This window comes from Paramisgurnus dabryanus, chromosome 6 (assembly GCF_030506205.2).
Source record: "Paramisgurnus dabryanus chromosome 6, PD_genome_1.1, whole genome shotgun sequence".
NCBI lineage: Eukaryota > Metazoa > Chordata > Actinopteri > Cypriniformes > Cobitidae > Paramisgurnus > Paramisgurnus dabryanus.
In genome coordinates, this window is record NC_133342.1 from 44,182,357 (window position 1) to 44,203,133 (window position 20,777).

Sequence of the window (20,777 nt, forward strand, 5' to 3'; positions counted from 1 at the left end):
ACTGTCTTTGACGTGGAAAAGTGCCTAGCGCCATGTCAGGGCCTGAGCAGGCGCAGGCGCTATTGCTTGTCAGATTGCTGTAGGTATTTGGAAATATAAGCCATTTTTGCTGCTCTTAAAGGATTTAAACATTGACAGGCGCTCTTTTATATGTCAGTGGCATTAAAAAGGCATCGATTATAATTCCGCAAGTGTTCAGCTGCGCACAGTTTCAAGCTCATTTACGATTTACAGATTTAAGGTCAGAAAATGAGGCCTACGCGTGCTTTCTATGGGTACCTTCGTTTTATTAATAACAAGTGTGCGCTTTTGAGAAAGGGGCCTGATCATCAATGCCATGGATGTGGCACATTTCTAGGAGAGAGTATGAAATTGGCACATTCAGATCCACCCATTGCCTACGTGATGTTAATGAAAGAATTAATTCAGAGCATGTTGTGGGAAATGAGATTCGTTCCTAGGAGAAAGTTTGAATTTGGCCCTTTCAGATGTTCCGATTGATGACAGTGCTTACATTTGAAAACTTGTTGTGAATGAGATTTGCACCAGAACTATGATAGTTTCATCATGCCTCGCCAAAAACCTTCTGTCAGAAGTGGGATTTGAACCCACGCCTCCATTGGGAGACCAGAAACCTCACAAACTGAGAAGGTCGGACAACCTTGAGTCTGGCGCCTTAGACCGCTCGGCCATTCTGACAAGGCTCATACATCCTAAAACTGATGTTACCGTGTCCAAAGTCATTTCAGTTCTCTGTTCTCCCAACATGTCATGCAATCCATTGTAGCATGTCTGTGTTTGTTGATGTTCCAACAGAACATGGTCCATGATCGTCACCCCAAAGCCTCAGTGGCCTAATGGATAAGGCACTGGCCTCCTAAGCCAGGGATTGTGGGTTCGAGTCCCATCTGGGGTGCGCTTCAGCAGAGTGGCGCAGCGGAAGCGTGCTGGGCCCATAACCCAGAGGTCGATGGATTGACACCATCCTCTGCTAAGAGCCCTTTTCTTGAAGGCTTGCATGGCTCTGGCTCTGAGAAAAGGCTGGCAGAATGTTATCCCGTTTTCACCATAATTGGAAAGGCAGCTGTTCTTTATTTCTTAATTGCAAGTTTATTCAAGACACCTGAATCATTGGCATGGTGCCAACAGTCTACATCAGAGTGGCCTGCTTTGCCAGGGCATGTAGGTTGAGTCGTGTCCGGGCTGTGCTCGAGCAGAGTGGCGCAGCGGAAGCGTGCTGGGCCCATAACCCAGAGGTCGATGGATCGAAACCATCCTCTGCTAGGTGTACTTTTATTAAAAGCCTGCATGGCTCCGGCTCTGAGAAAACGCTGACAAAACATTACGTCGTTACACCACGTGTCCTCGTCATTGGAAAGGCAGCTGTACCTTATTTCTTAATTACGAGTTTTTCAAGACACCTGAATCCTTGGCATGATGCCAAAATTCTACATCAGTGTGGCCTTCTTAGCTAGGGACGCTAGGTGGAGTCGTGCCCTGGAGCGTGTAAGCAGAGTGGCGCAGCGGAAGCGTGCTGGGCCCATAACCCAGAGGTCGATGGATCGAAACCATCCTCTGCTAGCAGTCCTTTAGTTAAAAGCCTGCATGGCTCTGAGAAAACGCTGACAAGACATTACTTTGTTTCACCATGAGTCCTCATCTTTGGAAAGGCGGCTGTACTTTTTTTCTTAATTACAAGCCTATTCAAGACTCCTGGTGACTCATTTATGAAGCGCGCGTAGGCACAGATTTGATCGTAAAGTGTGCGTCCCCCAAAATCTACGGCAAAGTCCATATTTCTTAAAACTGTCTTTGACGTGGAAAAGTGCCTAGCGCCATGTCAGGGCCTGAGCAGGTGCACGCGCTATTGCTTGTCAGATTGCTGTAGGTATTTGGAAATATAAGCCATTTTTGCTGCTCTTAAAGGATTTAAACATTGACAGGCGCTCTTTTATATGTCAGTGGCATTAAAAAGGCATCGATTATAATTCCGCAAGTGTTCAGCTGCGCACAGTTTCAAGCTCATTTACGATTTACAGATTTAAGGTCAGAAAATGAGGCCTACGTGTGCTTTCTATGGGTACCTTCGTTTTATTAATAACAAGTGTGCGCTTTGAGAAAGGGGCCTGATCATCAATGCCATGGATGTGGCACATTTCTAGGAGAGAGTATGAAATTGGCACATTCAGATCCACCCATTGCCTACGTGATGTTAATGAAAGAATTAATTCAGAGCATGTTGTGGGAAATGAGATTCGTTCCTAGGAGAAAGTTTGAAATTGGCCCTTTCAGATGTTCCAATTGATGACAGTGCTTACATTTGAAAACTTGTTGTGAATGAGATTTGCACCAGAACTATGATAGTTTCATCATGCCTCGCCAAAAACCTTCTGTCAGAAGTGGGATTTGAACCCACGCCTCCATTGGGAGACCAGAAACCTCACAAACTGAGAAGGTCGGACAACCTTGAGTCTGGCGCCTTAGACCGCTCGGCCATTCTGACACGGCTCATACATCCTAAAACTGATGTTACCGTGCCCAAAGTCATGTCAGTTCTCTGTTCTCCCAACATGTCATGCAATCCATTGTAGCATGTCTGTGTTTGTTGATGTTCCAACAGAACATGGTCCATGATCGTCACCCCAAAGCCCCAGTGGCCTAATGGACAAGGCACTGGCCTCCTAAGCCAGGGATTGTGGGTTCGAGTCCCATCTGGGGTGCGCTTCAGCAGAGTGGCGCAGCGGAAGCGTGCTGGGCCCATAACCCAGAGGTCGATGGATCGAAACCATCCTCTGCTAAGAGCCCTTTTCTTGAAGGCTTGCATGGCTCTGGCTCTGAGAAAAGGCTGGCAGAATGTTATCCCGTTTTCACCATAATTGGAAAGGCAGCTGTTCTTTATTTCTTAATTGCAAGTTTATTCAAGACACCTGAATCATTGGCATGGTGCCAACAGTCTACATCAGAGTGGCCTGCTTTGCCAGGGCCTGTAGGTTGAGTCGTGTCCGGGCTGTGCTCGAGCAGAGTGGCGCAGCGGAAGCGTGCTGTCGTGCCCTGTAGCGTGTAAGCAGAGTGGCGCAGCGGAAGCGTGCTGGCCCATAACCCAGAGGTCGATGGATCGAAACCATCCTCTGCTAGGTGTACTTTTATTAAAAGCCTGCATGGCTCCGGCTCTGAGAAAACGCTGACAAAACATTACGTCGTTACACCACGTGTCCTCGTCATTGGAAAGGCAGCTGTACCTTATTTCTTAATTACGAGTTTTTCAAGACACCTGAATCCTTGGCATGATGCCAAAATTCTACATCAGTGTGGCCTTCTTAGCTAGGGACGCTAGGTGGAGTCGTGCCCTGGAGCGTGTAAGCAGAGTGGCGCAGCGGAAGCGTGCTGGGCCCATAACCCAGAGGTCGATGGATCGAAACCATACTCTGCTAGCAGTCCTTTAGTTAAAAGCCTGCATGGCTCTGAGAAAACGCTGACAAGACATTACTTCGTTTCACCATGAGTCCTCATCTTTGGAAAGGCGGCTGTACTTTTTTTCTTAATTACAAGCCTATTCAAGACTCCTGGTGACTCATTTATGAAGCGCGCGTAGGCACAGATTTGATCGTAAAGTGTGCGTCCCCCAAAATCTACGGCAAAGTCCATATTTCTTAAAACTGTCTTTGACGTGGAAAAGTGCCTAGCGCCATGTCAGGGCCTGAGCAGGCGCACGCGCTATTGCTTGTCAGATTGCTGTAGGTATTTGGAAATATAAGCCATTTTTGCTGCTCTTAAAGGATTTAAACATTGACAGGCGCTCTTTTATATGTCAGTGGCATTAAAAAGGCATCGATTATAATTCCGCAAGTGTTCAGCTGCGCACAATTTCAAGCTCATTTACGATTTACAGATTTAAGGTCAGAAAATGAGGCCTACGCGTGCTTTCTATGGGTACCTTCGTTTTATTAATAACAAGTGTGCGCTTTTGAGAAAGGGGCCTGATCATCAATGCCATGGATGTGGCACATTTCTAGGAGAGAGTATGAAATTGGCACATTCAGATCCACCCATTGCCTACGTGATGTTAATGAAAGAATTAATTCAGAGCATGTTGTGGGAAATGAGATTCGTTCCTAGGAGAAAGTTTGAAATTGGCCCTTTCAGATGTTCCAATTGATGACAGTGCTTACATTTGAAAACTTGTTGTGAATGAGATTTGCACCAGAACTATGATAGTTTCATCATGCCTCGCCAAAAACCTTCTGTCAGAAGTGGGATTTGAACCCACGCCTCCATTGGGAGACCAGAAACCTCACAAACTGAGAAGGTCGGACAACCTTGAGTCTGGCGCCTTAGACCGCTCGGCCATTCTGACAAGGCTCATACATCCTAAAACTGATGTTACCGTGTCCAAAGTCATGTCAGTTCTCTGTTCTCCCAACATGTCATGCAATTCATTGTAGCATGTCTGTGTTTGTTGATGTTCCAACAGAACATGGTCCATGATCGTCACCCCAAAGCCCCAGTGGCCTAATGGATAAGGCACTGGCCTCCTAGGCCAGGGATTGTGGGTTCGAGTCCCATCTGGGGTGCGCTTCAGCAGAGTGGCGCAGCGGAAGCGTGCTGGGCCCATAACCCAGAGGTCGATGGATCGAAACCATCCTCTGCTAAGAGCCCTTTTCTTGAAGGCTTGCATGGCTCTGGCTCTAGGAAAAGGCTGGCAGAATGTTATCCAGTTTTCACTATAATTGGAAAGGCAGCTGTTCTTTATTTCTTAATTGCAAGTTTATTCAAGACACCTGAATCATTGGCATGGTGCCAACAGTCTACATCAGAGTGGCCTGCTTTGCCAGGGCCTGTAGGTTGAGTCGTGTCCGGGCTGTGCTCGAGCAGAGTGGCGCAGCGGAAGCGTGCTGGGCCCATAACCCAGAGGTCGATGGATCGAAACCATCCTCTGCTAGGTGTACTTTTATTAAAAGCCTGCATGGCTCCGGCTCTGAGAAAACGCTGACAAAACATTACGTCGTTACACCACGTGTCCTCGTCATTGGAAAGGCAGCTGTACCTTATTTCTTAATTACGAGTTTTTCAAGACACCTGAATCCTTGGCATGATGCCAAAATTCTACATCAGTGTGGCCTTCTTAGCTAGGGACGCTAGGTGGAGTCGTGCCCTGGAGCGTGTAAGCAGAGTGGCGCAGCGGAAGCGTGCTGGGCCCATAACCCAGAGGTCGATGGATCGAAACCATCCTCTGCTAGCAGTCCTTTAGTTAAAAGCCTGCATGGCTCTGAGAAAACGCTGACAAGACATTACTTCGTTTCACCATGAGTCCTCATCTTTGGAAAGGCGGCTGTACTTTTTTTCTTAATTACAAGCCTATTCAAGACTCCTGGTGACTCATTTATGAAGCGCGCGTAGGCACAGATTTGATCGTAAAGTGTGCGTCCCCCAAAATCTACGGCAAAGTCCATATTTCTTAAAACTGTCTTTGACGTGGAAAAGTGCCTAGCGCCATGTCAGGGCCTGAGCAGGTGCACGCGCTATTGCTTGTCAGATTGCTGTAGGTATTTGGAAATATAAGCCATTTTTGCTGCTCTTAAAGGATTTAAACATTGACAGGCGCTCTTTTATATGTCAGTGGCATTAAAAAGGCATCGATTATAATTCCGCAAGTGTCCAGCTGCGCACAGTTTCAAGCTCATTTACGATTTACAGATTTAAGGTCAGAAAATGAGGCCTACGCGTGCTTTCTATGGGTACCTTCGTTTTATTAATAACAAGTGTGCGCTTTGAGAAAGGGGCCTGATCATCAATGCCATGGATGTGGCACATTTCTAGGAGAGAGTATGAAATTGGCTCATTCAGATCCACCCATTGCCTACGTGATGTTAATGAAAGAATTAATTCAGAGCATGTTGTGGGAAATGAGATTCGTTCCTAGGAGAAAGTTTGAAATTGGCCCTTTCAGATGTTCCAATTGATGACAGTGCTTACATTTGAAAACTTGTTGTGAATGAGATTTGCACCAGAACTATGATAGTTTCATCATGCCTCGCCAAAAACCTTCTGTCAGAAGTGGGATTTGAACCCACGCCTCCATTGGGAGACCAGAAACCTCACAAACTGAGAAGGTCAGACAACCTTGAGTCTGGCGCCTTAGACCGCTCGGCCATTCTGACAAGGCTCATACATCCTAAAACTGATGTTACCGTGTCCAAAGTCATGTCAGTTCTCTGTTCTCCCAACATGTCATGCAATCCATTGTAGCATGTCTGTGTTTGTTGATGTTCCAACAGAACATGGTCCATGATCGTCACCCCAAAGCCCCAGTGGCCTAATGGATAAGGCACTGGCCTCCTAAGCCAGGGATTGTGGGTTCGAGTCCCATCTGGGGTGCGCTTCAGCAGAGTGGCGCAGCGGAAGCGTGCTGGGCCCATAACCCAGAGGTCGATGGATCGAAACCATCCTCTGCTAAGAGCCCTTTTCTTGAAGGCTTGCATGGCTCTGGCTCTAGGAAAAGGCTGGCAGAATGTTATCCAGTTTTCACCATAATTGGAAAGGCAGCTGTTCTTTATTTCTTAATTGCAAGTTTATTCAAGACACCTGAATCATTGGCATGGTGCCAACAGTCTACATCAGAGTGGCCTGCTTTGCCAGGGCCTGTAGGTTGAGTCGTGTCCGGGCTGTGCTCGAGCAGAGTGGCGCAGCGGAAGCGTGCTGGGCCCATAACCCAGAGGTCGATGGATCGAAACCATCCTCTGCTAGGTGTACTTTTATTAAAAGCCTGCATGGCTCCGGCTCTGAGAAAACGCTGACAAAACATTACATCATTACACCACGTGTCCTCGTCATTGGAAAGGCAGCTGTACCTTATTTCTTAATTACGAGTTTTTCAAGACACCTGAATCCTTGGCCTGATGCCAAAATTCTACATCAGTGTGGCCTTCTTAGCTAGGGACGCTAGGTGGAGTCGTGCCCTGGAGCGTGTAAGCAGAGTGGCGCAGCGGAAGCGTGCTGGGCCCATAACCCAGAGGTCGATGGATCGAAACCATCCTCTGCTAGCAGTCCTTTAGTTAAAAGCCTGCATGGCTCTGAGAAAACGCTGACAAGACATTACTTCGTTTCACCATGAGTCCTCATCTTTGGAAAGGCGGCTGTACTTTTTTTCTTAATTACAAGCCTATTCAAGACTCCTGGTGACTCATTTATGAAGCGCGCGTAGGCACAGATTTGATCGTAAAGTGTGCGTCCCCCAAAATTTACGGCAAAGTCCATATTTCTTAAAACTGTCTTTGACGTGGAAAAGTGCCTAGCGCCATGTCAGGGCCTGAGCAGGCGCAGGCGCTATTGCTTGTCAGATTGCTGTAGGTATTTGGAAATATAAGCCATTTTTGCTGCTCTTAAAGGATTTAAACATTGACAGGCGCTCTTTTATATGTCAGTGGCATTAAAAAGGCATCGATTATAATTCCGCAAGTGTTCAGCTGCGCACAGTTTCAAGCTCATTTACGATTTACAGATTTAAGGTCAGAAAATGAGGCCTACGCGTGCTTTCTATGGGTACCTTCGTTTTATTAATAACAAGTGTGCGCTTTTGAGAAAGGGGCCTGATCATCAATGCCATGGATGTGGCACATTTCTAGGAGAGAGTATGAAATTGGCACATTCAGATCCACCCATTGCCTACGTGATGTTAATGAAAGAATTAATTCAGAGCATGTTGTGGGAAATGAGATTCGTTCCTAGGAGAAAGTTTGAAATTGGCCCTTTCAGATGTTCCAATTGATGACAGTGCTTACATTTGAAAACTTGTTGTGAATGAGATTTGCACCAGAACTATGATAGTTTCATCATGCCTCGCCAAAAACCTTCTGTCAGAAGTGGGATTTGAACCCACGCCTCCATTGGGAGACCAGAAACCTCACAAACTGAGAAGGTCGGACAACCTTGAGTCTGGCGCCTTAGACCGCTCGGCCATTCTGACACGGCTCATACATCCTAAAACTGATGTTACCGTGTCCAAAGTCATGTCAGTTCTCTGTTCTCCCAACATGTCATGCAATCCATTGTAGCATGTCTGTGTTTGTTGATGTTCCAACAGAACATGGTCCATGATCGTCACCCCAAAGCCCCAGTGGCCTAATGGATAAGGCACTGGCCTCCTAAGCCAGGGATTGTGGGTTCGAGTCCCATCTGGGGTGCCCTTCAGCAGAGTGGCGCAGCGGAAGCGTGCTGGGCCCATAACCCAGAGGTCGATGGATCGAAACCATCCTCTGCTAAGAGCCCTTTTCTTGAAGGCTTGCATGGCTCTGGCTCTAGGAAAAGGCTGGCAGAATGTTATCCAGTTTTCACCATAATTGGAAAGGCAGCTGTTCTTTATTTCTTAATTGCAAGTTTATTCAAGACACCTGAATCATTGGCATGGTGCCAACAGTCTACATCAGAGTGGCCTGCTTTGCCAGGGCCTGTAGGTTGAGTCGTGTCCGGGCTGTGCTCGAGCAGAGTGGCGCAGCGGAAGCGTGCTGGGCCCATAACCCAGAGGTCGATGGATCGAAACCATCCTCTGCTAGGTGTACTTTTATTAAAAGCCTGCATGGCTCCGGCTCTGAGAAAACGCTGACAAAACATTACATCATTACACCACGTGTCCTCGTCATTGGAAAGGCAGCTGTACCTTATTTCTTAATTACGAGTTTTTCAAGACACCTGAATCCTTGGCATGATGCCAAAATTCTACATCAGTGTGGCCTTCTTAGCTAGGGACGCTAGGTGGAGTCGTGCCCTGGAGCGTGTAAGCAGAGTGGCGCAGCGGAAGCGTGCTGGGCCCATAACCCAGAGGTCGATGGATCGAAACCATCCTCTGCTAGCAGTCCTTTAGTTAAAAGCCTGCATGGCTCTGAGAAAACGCTGACAAGACATTACTTCGTTTCACCATGAGTCCTCATCTTTGGAAAGGCGGCTGTACTTTTTTTCTTAATTACAAGCCTATTCAAGACTCCTGGTGACTCATTTATGAAGCGCGCGTAGGCACAGATTTGATCGTAAAGTGTGCGTCCCCCAAAATTTACGGCAAAGTCCATATTTCTTAAAACTGTCTTTGACGTGGAAAAGTGCCTAGCGCCATGTCAGGGCCTGAGCAGGCGCAGGCGCTATTGCTTGTCAGATTGCTGTAGGTATTTGGAAATATAAGCCATTTTTGCTGCTCTTAAAGGATTTAAACATTGACAGGCGCTCTTTTATATGTCAGTGGCATTAAAAAGGCATCGATTATAATTCCGCAAGTGTTCAGCTGCGCACAGTTTCAAGCTCATTTACGATTTACAGATTTAAGGTCAGAAAATGAGGCCTACGCGTGCTTTCTATGGGTACCTTCGTTTTATTAATAACAAGTGTGCGCTTTTGAGAAAGGGGCCTGATCATCAATGCCATGGATGTGGCACATTTCTAGGAGAGAGTATGAAATTGGCACATTCAGATCCACCCATTGCCTACGTGATGTTAATGAAAGAATTAATTCAGAGCATGTTGTGGGAAATGAGATTCGTTCCTAGGAGAAAGTTTGAAATTGGCCCTTTCAGATGTTCCAATTGATGACAGTGCTTACATTTGAAAACTTGTTGTGAATGAGATTTGCACCAGAACTATGATAGTTTCATCATGCCTCGCCAAAAACCTTCTGTCAGAAGTGGGATTTGAACCCACGCCTCCATTGGGCGACCAGAAACCTCACAAACTGAGAAGGTCGGACAACCTTGAGTCTGGCGCCTTAGACCGCTCGGCCATTCTGACACGGCTCATACATCCTAAAACTGATGTTACCGTGTCCAAAGTCATGTCAGTTCTCTGTTCTCCCAAAATGTCATGCAATCCATTGTAGCATGTCTGTGTTTGTTGATGTTCCAACAGAACATGGTCCATGATCGTCACCCCAAAGCCCCAGTGGCCTAATGGATAAGGCACTGGCCTCCTAAGCCAGGGATTGTGGATTCGAGTCCCATCTGGGGTGCCCTTCAGCAGAGTGGCGCAGCGGAAGCGTGCTGGGCCCATAACCCAGAGGTCGATGGATCGAAACCATCCTCTGCTAAGAGCCCTTTTCTTGAAGGCTTGCATGGCTCTGGCTCTAGGAAAAGGCTGGCAGAATGTTATCCAGTTTTCACCATAATTGGAAAGGCAGCTGTTCTTTATTTCTTAATTGCAAGTTTATTCAAGACACCTGAATCATTGGCATGGTGCCAACAGTCTACATCAGAGTGGCCTGCTTTGCCAGGGCCTGTAGGTTGAGTCGTGTCCGGGCTGTGCTCAAGCAGAGTGGCGCAGCGGAAGCGTGCTGGGCCCATAACCCAGAGGTCGATGGATCGAAACCATCCTCTGCTAGGTGTACTTTTATTAAAAGCCTGCATGGCTCCGGCTCTGAGAAAACGCTGACAAAACATTACGTCATTACACCACGTGTCCTCGTCATTGGAAAGGCAGCTGTACCTTATTTCTTAATTACGAGTTTTTCAAGACACCTGAATCCTTGGCATGATGCCAAAATTCTACATCAGTGTGGCCTTCTTAGCTAGGGACGCTAGGTGGAGTCGTGCCCTGGAGCGTGTAAGCAGAGTGGCGCAGCGGAAGTGTGCTGGGCCCATAACCCAGAGGTCGATGGATCGAAACCATCCTCTGCTAGCAGTCCTTTAGTTAAAAGCCTGCATGGCTCTGAGAAAACGCTGACAAGACATTACTTCGTTTCACCATGAGTCCTCATCTTTGGAAAGGCGGCTGTACTTTTTTTCTTAATTACAAGCCTATTCAAGACTCCTGGTGACTCATTTATGAAGCGCGCGTAGGCACAGATTTGATCGTAAAGTGTGCGTCCCCCAAAATTTACGGCAAAGTCCATATTTCTTAAAACTGTCTTTGACGTGGAAAAGTGCCTAGCGCCATGTCAGGGCCTGAGCAGGCGCAGGCGCTATTGCTTGTCAGATTGCTGTAGGTATTTGGAAATATAAGCCAGTTTTGCTGCTCTTAAAGGATTTAAACATTGACAGGCGCTCTTTTATATGTCAGTGGCATTAAAAAGGCATCGATTATAATTCCGCAAGTGTTCAGCTGCGCACAATTTCAAGCTCATTTACGATTTACAGATTTAAGGTCAGAAAATGAGGCCTACGCGTGCTTTCTATGGGTACCTTCGTTTTATTAATAACAAGTGTGCGCTTTTGAGAAAGGGGCCTGATCATCAATGCCATGGATGTGGCACATTTCTAGGAGAGAGTATGAAATTGGCACATTCAGATCCACCCATTGCCTACGTGATGTTAATGAAAGAATTAATTCAGAGCATGTTGTGGGAAATGAGATTCGTTCCTAGGAGAAAGTTTGAAATTGGCCCTTTCAGATGTTCCAATTGATGACAGTGCTTACATTTGAAAACTTGTTGTGAATGAGATTTGCACCAGAACTATGATAGTTTCATCATGCCTCGCCAAAAACCTTCTGTCGGAAGTGGGATTTGAACCCACGCCTCCATTGGGAGACCAGAAACCTCACAAACTGAGAAGGTCGGACAACCTTGAGTCTGGCGCCTTAGACCGCTCGGCCATTCTGACACGGCTCATACATCCTAAAACTGATGTTACCGTGTCCAAAGTCATGTCAGTTCTCTGTTCTCCCAACATGTCATGCAATCCATTGTAGCATGTCTGTGTTTGTTGATGTTCCAACAGAACATGGTCCATGATCGTCACCCCAAAGCCCCAGTGGCCTAATGGATAAGGCACTGGCCTCCTAAGCCAGGGATTGTGGGTTCGAGTCCCATCTGGGGTGCCCTTCAGCAGAGTGGCGCAGCGGAAGCGTGCTGGGCCCATAACCCAGAGGTCGATGGATCGAAACCATCCTCTGCTAAGAGCCCTTTTCTTGAAGGCTTGCATGGCTCTGGCTCTAGGAAAAGGCTGGCAGAATGTTATCCAGTTTTCACCATAATTGGAAAGGCAGCTGTTCTTTATTTCTTAATTGCAAGTTTATTCAAGACACCTGAATCATTGGCATGGTGCCAACAGTCTACATCAGAGTGGCCTGCTTTGCCAGGGCCTGTAGGTTGAGTCGTGTCCGGGCTGTGCTCAAGCAGAGTGGCGCAGCGGAAGCGTGCTGGGCCCATAACCCAGAGGTCGATGGATCGAAACCATCCTCTGCTAGGTGTACTTTTATTAAAAGCCTGCATGGCTCCGGCTCTGAGAAAACGCTGACAAAACATTACATCATTACACCACGTGTCCTCGTCATTGGAAAGGCAGCTGTACCTTATTTCTTAATTATGAGTTTTTCAAGACACCTGAATCCTTGGCATGATGCCAAAATTCTACATCAGTGTGGCCTTCTTAGCTAGGGACGCTAGGTGGAGTCGTGCCCTGGAGCGTGTAAGCAGAGTGGCGCAGCGGAAGCGTGCTGGGCCCATAACCCAGAGGTCGATGGATCAAAACCATCCTCTGCTAGCAGTCCTTTAGTTAAAAGCCTGCATGGCTCTGAGAAAACGCTGACAAGACATTACTTCGTTTCACCATGAGTCCTCATCTTTGGAAAGGCGGCTGTACTTTTTTTCTTAATTACAAGCCTATTCAAGACTCCTGGTGACTCATTTATGAAGCGCGCGTAGGCACAGATTTGATCGTAAAGTGTGCGTCCCCCAAAATTTACGGCAAAGTCCATATTTCTTAAAACTGTCTTTGACGTGGAAAAGTGCCTAGCGCCATGTCAGGGCCTGAGCAGGCGCAGGCGCTATTGCTTGTCAGATTGCTGTAGGTATTTGGAAATATAAGCCTTTTTTGCTGCTCTTAAAGGATTTAAACATTGACAGGCGCTCTTTTATATGTCAGTGGCATTAAAAAGGCATCGATTATAATTCCGCAAGTGTTCAGCTGCGCACAATTTCAAGCTCATTTACGATTTACAGATTTAAGGTCAGAAAATGAGGCCTACGCGTGCTTTCTATGGGTACCTTCGTTTTATTAATAACAAGTGTGCGCTTTTGAGAAAGGGGCCTGATCATCAATGCCATGGATGTGGCACATTTCTAGGAGAGAGTATGAAATTGGCACATTCAGATCCACCCATTGCCTACGTGATGTTAATGAAAGAATTAATTCAGAGCATGTTGTGGGAAATGAGATTCGTTCCTAGGAGAAAGTTTGAAATTGGCCCTTTCAGATGTTCCAATTGATGACAGTGCTTACATTTGAAAACTTGTTGTGAATGAGATTTGCACCAGAACTATGATAGTTTCATCATGCCTCGCCAAAAACCTTCTGTCAGAAGTGGGATTTGAACCCACGCCTCCATTGGGAGACCAGAAACCTCACAAACTGAGAAGGTCGGACAACCTTGAGTCTGGCGCCTTAGACCGCTCGGCCATTCTGACACGGCTCATACATCCTAAAACTGATGTTACCGTGTCCAAAGTCATGTCAGTTCTCTGTTCTCCCAACATGTCATGCAATCCATTGTAGCATGTCTGTGTTTGTTGATGTTCCAACAGAACATGGTCCATGATCGTCACCCCAAAGCCCCAGTGGCCTAATGGATAAGGCACTGGCCTCCTAAGCCAGGGATTGTGGGTTCGAGTCCCATCTGGGGTGCCCTTCAGCAGAGTGGCGCAGCGGAAGCGTGCTGGGCCCATAACCCAGAGGTCGATGGATGGAAACCATCCTCTGCTAAGAGCCCTTTTCTTGAAGGCTTGCATGGCTCTGGCTCTAGGAAAAGGCTGGCAGAATGTTATCCAGTTTTCACCATAATTGGAAAGGCAGCTGTTCTTTATTTCTTAATTGCAAGTTTATTCAAGACACCTGAATCATTGGCATGGTGCCAACAGTCTACATCAGAGTGGCCTGCTTTGCCAGGGCCTGTAGGTTGAGTCGTGTCCGGGCTGTGCTCAAGCAGAGTGGCGCAGCGGAAGCGTGCTGGGCCCATAACCCAGAGGTCGATGGATCGAAACCATCCTCTGCTAGGTGTACTTTTATTAAAAGCCTGCATGGCTCCGGCTCTGAGAAAACGCTGACAAAACATTACATCATTACACCACGTGTCCTCGTCATTGGAAAGGCAGCTGTACCTTATTTCTTAATTACGAGTTTTTCAAGACACCTGAATCCTTGGCATGATGCCAAAATTCTACATCAGTGTGGCCTTCTTAGCTAGGGACGCTAGGTGGAGTCGTGCCCTGGAGCGTGTAAGCAGAGTGGCGCAGCGGAAGCGTGCTGGGCCCATAACCCAGAGGTCGATGGATCGAAACCATCCTCTGCTAGCAGTCCTTTAGTTAAAAGCCTGCATGGCTCTGAGAAAACGCTGACAAGACATTACTTCGTTTCACCATGAGTCCTCGTCATTGGAAAGGCAGCTGTACCTTATTTCTTAATTACGAGTTTTTCAAGACACCTGAATCCTTGGCATGATGCCAAAATTCTACATCAGTGTGGCCTTCTTAGCTAGGGACGCTAGGTGGAGTCGTGCCCTGGAGCGTGTAAGCAGAGTGGCGCAGCGGAAGCGTGCTGGGCCCATAACCCAGAGGTCGATGGATCGAAACCATCCTCTGCTAGCAGTCCTTTAGTTAAAAGCCTGCATGGCTCTGAGAAAACGCTGACAAGACATTACTTCGTTTCACCATGAGTCCTCATCTTTGGAAAGGCGGCTGTACTTTTTTTCTTAATTACAAGCCTATTCAAGACTCCTGGTGACTCATTTATGAAGCGCGCGTAGGCACAGATTTGATCGTAAAGTGTGCGTCCCCCAAAATTTACGGCAAAGTCCATATTTCTTAAAACTGTCTTTGACGTGGAAAAGTGCCTAGCGCCATGTCAGGGCCTGAGCAGGCGCAGGCGCTATTGCTTGTCAGATTGCTGTAGGTATTTGGAAATATAAGCCAGTTTTGCTGCTCTTAAAGGATTTAAACATTGACAGGCGCTCTTTTATATGTCAGTGGCATTAAAAAGGCATCGATTATAATTCCGCAAGTGTTCAGCTGCGCACAATTTCAAGCTCATTTACGATTTACAGATTTAAGGTCAGAAAATGAGGCCTACGCGTGCTTTCTATGGGTACCTTCGTTTTATTAATAACAAGTGTGCGCTTTTGAGAAAGGGGCCTGATCATCAATGCCATGGATGTGGCACATTTCTAGGAGAGAGTATGAAATTGGCACATTCAGATCCACCCATTGCCTACGTGATGTTAATGAAAGAATTAATTCAGAGCATGTTGTGGGAAATGAGATTCGTTCCTAGGAGAAAGTTTGAAATTGGCCCTTTCAGATGTTCCAATTGATGACAGTGCTTACATTTGAAAACTTGTTGTGAATGAGATTTGCACCAGAACTATGATAGTTTCATCATGCCTCGCCAAAAACCTTCTGTCAGAAGTGGGATTTGAACCCACGCCTCCATTGGGAGACCAGAAACCTCACAAACTGAGAAGGTCGGACAACCTTGAGTCTGGCGCCTTAGACCGCTCGGCCATTCTGACACGGCTCATACATCCTAAAACTGATGTTACCGTGTCCAAAGTCATGTCAGTTCTCTGTTCTCCCAACATGTCATGCAATCCATTGTAGCATGTCTGTGTTTGTTGATGTTCCAACAGAACATGGTCCATGATCGTCACCCCAAAGCCCCAGTGGCCTAATGGATAAGGCACTGGCCTCCTAAGCCAGGGATTGTGGGTTCGAGTCCCATCTGGGGTGCCCTTCAGCAGAGTGGCGCAGCGGAAGCGTGCAGGGCCCATAACCCAGAGGTCGATGGATCGAAACCATCCTCTGCTAAGAGCCCTTTTCTTGAAGGCTTGCATGGCTCTGGCTCTAGGAAAAGGCTGGCAGAATGTTATCCAGTTTTCACCATAATTGGAAAGGCAGCTGTTCTTTATTTCTTAATTGCAAGTTTATTCAAGACACCTGAATCATTGGCATGGTGCCAACAGTCTACATCAGAGTGGCCTGCTTTGCCAGGGCCTGTAGGTTGAGTCGTGTCCGGGCTGTGCTCAAGCAGAGTGGCGCAGCGGAAGCGTGCTGGGCCCATAACCCAGAGGTCGATGGATCGAAACCATCCTCTGCTAGGTGTACTTTTATTAAAAGCCTGCATGGCTCCGGCTCTGAGAAAACGCTGACAAAACATTACATCATTACACCACGTGTCCTCGTCATTGGAAAGGCAGCTGTACCTTATTTCTTAATTACGAGATTTTCAAGACACCTGAATCCTTGGCATGATGCCAAATTTCTACATCAGTGTGGCCTTCTTAGCTAGGGACGCTAGGTGGAGTCGTGCCCTGGAGCGTGTAAGCAGAGTGGCGCAGCGGAAGCGTGCTGGGCCCATAACCCAGAGGTCGATGGATCGAAACCATCCTCTGCTAGCAGTCCTTTAGTTAAAAGCCTGCATGGCTCTGAGAAAACGCTGACAAGACATTACTTCGTTTCACCATGAGTCCTCATCTTTGGAAAGGCGACTGTACTTTTTTTCTTAATTACAAGCCTATTCAAGACTCCTTGTGACTCATTTATGAAGCGCGCGTAGGCACAGATTTGATCGTAAAGTGTGCGTCCCCCAAAATTTACGGCAAAGTCCATATTTCTTAAAACTGTCTTTGACGTGGAAAAGTGCCTAGCGCCATGTCAGGGCCTGAGCAGGCGCAGGCGCTATTGCTTGTCAGATTGCTGTAGGTATTTGGAAATATAAGCCATTTTTGCTGCTCTTAAAGGATTTAAACATTGACAGGCGCTCTTTTATATGTCAGTGGCATTAAAAAGGCATCGATTATAATTCCGCAAGTGTTCAGCTGCGCACAATTTCAAGCTCATTTACGATTTACAGATTTAAGGTCAGAAAATGAGGCCTACGCGTGCTTTCTATGGGTACCTTCGTTTTATTAATAACAAGTGTGCGCTTTTGAGAAAGGGGCCTGATCATCAATGCCATGGATGTGGCACATTTCTAGGAGAGAGTATGAAATTGGCACATTCAGATCCACCCATTGCCTACGTGATGTTAATGAAAGAATTAATTCAGAGCATGTTGTGGGAAATGAGATTCGTTCCTAGGAGAAAGTTTGAAATTGGCCCTTTCAGATGTTCCAATTGATGACAGTGCTTACATTTGAAAACTTGTTGTGAATGAGATTTGCACCAGAACTATGATAGTTTCATCATGCCTCGCCAAAAACCTTCTGTCAGAAGTGGGATTTGAACCCACGCCTCCATTGGGAGACCAGAAACCTCACAAACTGAGAAGGTCGGACAACCTTGAGTCTGGCGCCTTAGACCGCTCGGCCATTCTGACAAGGCTCATACATCCTAAAACTGATGTTACCGTGTCCAAAGTCATGTCAGTTCTCTGTTCTCCCAACATGTCATGCAATCCATTGTAGCATGTCTGTGTTTGTTGATGTTCCAACAGAACATGGTCCATGATCGTCACCCCAAAGCCCCAGTGGCCTAATGGATAAGGCACTGGCCTCCTAAGCCAGGGATTGTGGGTTCGAGTCCCATTTGGGGTGCCCTTCAGCAGAGTGGCGCAGCGGAAGCGTGCTGGGCCCATAACCCAGAGGGCGATGGATCGAAACCATCCTCTGCTAAGAGCCCTTTTCTTGAAGGCTTGCATGGCTCTGGCTCTAGGAAAAGGCTGGCAGAATGTTATCCAGTTTTCACCATAATTGGAAAGGCAGCTGTTCTTTATTTCTTAATTGCAAGTTTATTCAAGACACCTGAATCATTGGCATGGTGCCAACAGTCTACATCAGAGTGGCCTGCTTTGCCAGGGCCTGTAGGTTGAGTCGTGTCCGGGCTGTGCTCAAGCAGAGTGGCGCAGCGGAAGCGTGCTGGGCCCATAACCCAGAGGTCGATGGATCGAAACCATCCTCTGCTAGGTGTACTTTTATTAAAAGCCTGCATGGCTCCGGCTCTGAGAAAACGCTGACAAAACATTACATCATTACACCACGTGTCCTCGTCATTGGAAAGGCAGCTGTACCTTATTTCTTAATTACGAGTTTTTCAAGACACCTGAATCCTTGGCATGATGCCAAAATTCTACATCAGTGTGGCCTTCTTAGCTAGGGACGCTAGGTGGAGTCGTGCCCTGGAGCGTGTAAGCAGAGTGGCGCAGCGGAAGCGTGCTGGGCCCATAACCCAGAGGTCGATGGATCGAAACCATCCTCTGCTAGCAGTCCTTTAGTTAAAAGCCTGCATGGCTCTGAGAAAACGCTGACAAGACATTACTTCGTTTCACCATGAGTCTTCATCTTTGGAAAGGCGGCTGTACTTTTTTTCTTAATTACAAGCCTATTCAAGACTCCTGGTGACTCATTTATGAAGTGCGCGTAGGCACAGATTTGATCGTAAAGTGTGCGTCCCCCAAAATTTACGGCAAAGTCCATATTTCTTAAAACTGTCTTTGACGTGGAAAAGTGCCTAGCGCCATGTCAGGGCCTGAGCAGGCGCAGGCGCTATTGCTTGTCAGATTGCTGTAGGTATTTGGAAATATAAGCCATTTTTGCTGCTCTTAAAGGATTTAAACATTGACAGGCGCTCTTTTATATGTCAGTGGCATTAAAAAGGCATCGATTATAATTCCGCAAGTGTTCAGCTGCGCACAATTTCAAGCTCATTTACGATTTACAGATTTAAGGTCAGAAAATGAGGCCTACGCGTGCTTTCTATGGGTACCTTCGTTTTATTAATAACAAGTGTGCGCTTTTGAGAAAGGGGCCTGATCATCAATGCCATGGATGTGGCACATTTCTAGGAGAGAGTATGAAATTGGCACATTCAGATCCACCCATTGCCTACGTGATGTTAATGAAAGAATTAATTCAGAGCATGTTGTGGGAAATGAGATTCGTTCCTAGGAGAAAGTTTGAAATTGGCCCTTTCAGATGTTCCAATTGATGACAGTGCTTACATTTGAAAACTTGTTGTGAATGAGATTTGCACCAGAACTATGATAGTTTCATCATGCCTCGCCAAAAACCTTCTGTCAGAAGTGGGATTTGAACCCACGCCTCCATTGGGAGACCAGAAACCTCACAAACTGAGAAGGTCGGACAACCTTGAGTCTGGCGCCTTAGACCGCTCGGCCATTCTGACACGGCTCATACATCCTAAAACTGATGTTACCGTGTCCAAAGTCATTTCAGTTCTCTGTTCTCCCAACATGTCATGCAATCCATTGTAGCATGTCTGTGTTTGTTGATGTTCCAACAGAACATGGTCCATGATCGTCACCCCAAAGCCCCAGTGGCCTAATGGATAAGGCACTGGCCTCCTAAGCCAGGGATTGTGGGTTCGAGTCCCATCTGGGGTGCCCTTCAGCAGAGTGGCGCAGCGGAAGCGTGCTGGGCCCATAACCCAGAGGTCGATGGATCGAAACCATCCTCTGCTAAGAGCCCTTTTCTTGAAGGCTTGCATGGCTCTGGCTCTAGGAAAAGGCTGGCAGAATGTTATCCAGTTTTCACCATAATTGGAAAGGCAGCTGTTCTTTATTTCTTAATTGCAAGTTTATTCAAGACACCTGAATCATTGGCATGGTGCCAACAGTCTACATCAGAGTGGCCTGCTTTGCCAGGGCCTGTAGGTTGAGTCGTGTCCGGGCTGTGCTCAAGCAGAGTGGCGCAGCGGAAGCGTGCTGGGCCCATAACCCAGAGGTCGATGGATCAAAACCATCCTCTGCTAGGTGTACTTTTATTAAAAGCCTGCATGGCTCCGGCTCTGAGAAAACGCTGACAAAACATTACATCATTACACCACGTGTCCTCGTCATTGGAAAGGCAGCTGTACCTTATTTCTTAATTACGAGTTTTTCAAGACACCTGAATCCTTGGCATGATGCCAAAATTCTACATCAGTGTGGCCTTCTTAGCTAGGGACGCTAGGTGGAGTCGTGCCCTGGAGCGTGTAAGCAGAGTGGCGCAGCGGAAGCGTGCTGGGCCCATAACCCAGAGGTCGATGGATCGAAACCATCCTCTGTTAGCAGTCCTTTAGTTAAAAGCCTGCATGGCTCTGAGAAAACGCTGACAAGACATTACTTCGTTTCACCATGAGTCCTCATCTTTGGAAAGGCGGCTGTACTTTTTTTCTTAATTACAAGCCTATTCAAGACTCCTGGTGACTCATTTATGAAGCGCGCGTAGGCACAGATTTGATCGTAAAGTGTGCGTCCCCCAAAATTTACGGCAAAGTCCATATTTCTTAAAACTGTCTTTGACGTGGAAAAGTGCCTAGCGCCATGTCAGGGCCTGAGCAGGCGCAGGCGCTATTGCTTGTCAGATTGCTGTAGGTATTTGGAAATATAAGCCATTTTTGCTGCTCTTAAAGGATTTAAACATTGACAGGCGCTCTTTTATATGTCAGTGGCATTAAAAAGGCATCGATTATAATTCCGCAAGTGTTCAGCTGCGCACAATTTCAAGCTCATTTACGATTTACAGATTTAAGGTCAGAAAATGAGGCCTACGCGTGCTTTCTATGGGTACCTTCGTTTTATTAATAACAAGTGTGCGCTTTTGAGAAAGGGGCCTGATCATCAATGCCATGGATGTGGCACATTTCTAGGAGAGAGTATGAAATTGGCACATTCAGATCCACCCATTGCCTACGTGATGTTAATGAAAGAATTAATTCAGAGCATGTTGTGGGAAATGAGATTCGTTCCTAGGAGAAAGTTTGAAATTGGCCCTTTCAGATGTTCCAATTGATGACAGTGCTTACATTTGAAAACTTGTTGTGAATGAGATTTGCACCAGAACTATGATAGTTTCATCATGCCTTGCCAAAAACCTTC

The 20,777-nt window shown here is 46.8% G+C and overlaps 22 non-coding genes across 22 annotated transcripts; 11 read left to right on the plus strand and 11 right to left on the minus strand.

Annotated features, from left to right (window-relative positions):
• Window positions 1-587: 587 nt before the first annotated feature.
• On the minus strand, window positions 588-699 carry trnal-caa (transfer RNA leucine (anticodon CAA)). Its single transcript has 2 exons — window positions 662-699; window positions 588-633 (listed from the first exon to the last, which is right to left on the minus strand). It is a non-coding gene; the product is annotated as a tRNA-Leu (tRNA).
• A 144-nt stretch (window positions 700-843) lies between these two features.
• On the plus strand, window positions 844-916 carry trnar-ccu (transfer RNA arginine (anticodon CCU)). The gene has a single exon. It is a non-coding gene; the product is annotated as a tRNA-Arg (tRNA).
• Window positions 917-2,391: 1,475 nt separating this feature from the next.
• trnal-caa (transfer RNA leucine (anticodon CAA)) lies at window positions 2,392-2,503 on the minus strand. The gene is made up of 2 exons: window positions 2,466-2,503; window positions 2,392-2,437 (listed from the first exon to the last, which is right to left on the minus strand). It is a non-coding gene; the product is annotated as a tRNA-Leu (tRNA).
• A 144-nt stretch (window positions 2,504-2,647) lies between these two features.
• Window positions 2,648-2,720, plus strand: trnar-ccu (transfer RNA arginine (anticodon CCU)). The gene has a single exon. It is a non-coding gene; the product is annotated as a tRNA-Arg (tRNA).
• Window positions 2,721-4,242: 1,522 nt separating this feature from the next.
• On the minus strand, window positions 4,243-4,354 carry trnal-caa (transfer RNA leucine (anticodon CAA)). The gene is made up of 2 exons: window positions 4,317-4,354; window positions 4,243-4,288 (listed from the first exon to the last, which is right to left on the minus strand). It is a non-coding gene; the product is annotated as a tRNA-Leu (tRNA).
• A 144-nt stretch (window positions 4,355-4,498) lies between these two features.
• On the plus strand, window positions 4,499-4,571 carry trnar-ccu (transfer RNA arginine (anticodon CCU)). Its single transcript has one exon. It is a non-coding gene; the product is annotated as a tRNA-Arg (tRNA).
• A 1,475-nt stretch (window positions 4,572-6,046) lies between these two features.
• Window positions 6,047-6,158, minus strand: trnal-caa (transfer RNA leucine (anticodon CAA)). The gene is made up of 2 exons: window positions 6,121-6,158; window positions 6,047-6,092 (listed from the first exon to the last, which is right to left on the minus strand). It is a non-coding gene; the product is annotated as a tRNA-Leu (tRNA).
• Window positions 6,159-6,302: 144 nt separating this feature from the next.
• Window positions 6,303-6,375, plus strand: trnar-ccu (transfer RNA arginine (anticodon CCU)). The gene has a single exon. It is a non-coding gene; the product is annotated as a tRNA-Arg (tRNA).
• A 1,476-nt stretch (window positions 6,376-7,851) lies between these two features.
• On the minus strand, window positions 7,852-7,963 carry trnal-caa (transfer RNA leucine (anticodon CAA)). The gene is made up of 2 exons: window positions 7,926-7,963; window positions 7,852-7,897 (listed from the first exon to the last, which is right to left on the minus strand). It is a non-coding gene; the product is annotated as a tRNA-Leu (tRNA).
• A 144-nt stretch (window positions 7,964-8,107) lies between these two features.
• On the plus strand, window positions 8,108-8,180 carry trnar-ccu (transfer RNA arginine (anticodon CCU)). The gene has a single exon. It is a non-coding gene; the product is annotated as a tRNA-Arg (tRNA).
• Window positions 8,181-9,656: 1,476 nt separating this feature from the next.
• trnal-caa (transfer RNA leucine (anticodon CAA)) lies at window positions 9,657-9,768 on the minus strand. The gene is made up of 2 exons: window positions 9,731-9,768; window positions 9,657-9,702 (listed from the first exon to the last, which is right to left on the minus strand). It is a non-coding gene; the product is annotated as a tRNA-Leu (tRNA).
• Window positions 9,769-9,912: 144 nt separating this feature from the next.
• Window positions 9,913-9,985, plus strand: trnar-ccu (transfer RNA arginine (anticodon CCU)). Its single transcript has one exon. It is a non-coding gene; the product is annotated as a tRNA-Arg (tRNA).
• A 1,476-nt stretch (window positions 9,986-11,461) lies between these two features.
• On the minus strand, window positions 11,462-11,573 carry trnal-caa (transfer RNA leucine (anticodon CAA)). Its single transcript has 2 exons — window positions 11,536-11,573; window positions 11,462-11,507 (listed from the first exon to the last, which is right to left on the minus strand). It is a non-coding gene; the product is annotated as a tRNA-Leu (tRNA).
• A 144-nt stretch (window positions 11,574-11,717) lies between these two features.
• trnar-ccu (transfer RNA arginine (anticodon CCU)) lies at window positions 11,718-11,790 on the plus strand. Its single transcript has one exon. It is a non-coding gene; the product is annotated as a tRNA-Arg (tRNA).
• Window positions 11,791-13,266: 1,476 nt separating this feature from the next.
• Window positions 13,267-13,378, minus strand: trnal-caa (transfer RNA leucine (anticodon CAA)). The gene is made up of 2 exons: window positions 13,341-13,378; window positions 13,267-13,312 (listed from the first exon to the last, which is right to left on the minus strand). It is a non-coding gene; the product is annotated as a tRNA-Leu (tRNA).
• A 144-nt stretch (window positions 13,379-13,522) lies between these two features.
• On the plus strand, window positions 13,523-13,595 carry trnar-ccu (transfer RNA arginine (anticodon CCU)). The gene has a single exon. It is a non-coding gene; the product is annotated as a tRNA-Arg (tRNA).
• A 1,767-nt stretch (window positions 13,596-15,362) lies between these two features.
• Window positions 15,363-15,474, minus strand: trnal-caa (transfer RNA leucine (anticodon CAA)). The gene is made up of 2 exons: window positions 15,437-15,474; window positions 15,363-15,408 (listed from the first exon to the last, which is right to left on the minus strand). It is a non-coding gene; the product is annotated as a tRNA-Leu (tRNA).
• Window positions 15,475-15,618: 144 nt separating this feature from the next.
• trnar-ccu (transfer RNA arginine (anticodon CCU)) lies at window positions 15,619-15,691 on the plus strand. The gene has a single exon. It is a non-coding gene; the product is annotated as a tRNA-Arg (tRNA).
• Window positions 15,692-17,167: 1,476 nt separating this feature from the next.
• On the minus strand, window positions 17,168-17,279 carry trnal-caa (transfer RNA leucine (anticodon CAA)). The gene is made up of 2 exons: window positions 17,242-17,279; window positions 17,168-17,213 (listed from the first exon to the last, which is right to left on the minus strand). It is a non-coding gene; the product is annotated as a tRNA-Leu (tRNA).
• Window positions 17,280-17,423: 144 nt separating this feature from the next.
• On the plus strand, window positions 17,424-17,496 carry trnar-ccu (transfer RNA arginine (anticodon CCU)). Its single transcript has one exon. It is a non-coding gene; the product is annotated as a tRNA-Arg (tRNA).
• A 1,476-nt stretch (window positions 17,497-18,972) lies between these two features.
• trnal-caa (transfer RNA leucine (anticodon CAA)) lies at window positions 18,973-19,084 on the minus strand. Its single transcript has 2 exons — window positions 19,047-19,084; window positions 18,973-19,018 (listed from the first exon to the last, which is right to left on the minus strand). It is a non-coding gene; the product is annotated as a tRNA-Leu (tRNA).
• A 144-nt stretch (window positions 19,085-19,228) lies between these two features.
• Window positions 19,229-19,301, plus strand: trnar-ccu (transfer RNA arginine (anticodon CCU)). Its single transcript has one exon. It is a non-coding gene; the product is annotated as a tRNA-Arg (tRNA).
• Window positions 19,302-20,777: the final 1,476 nt, after the last annotated feature.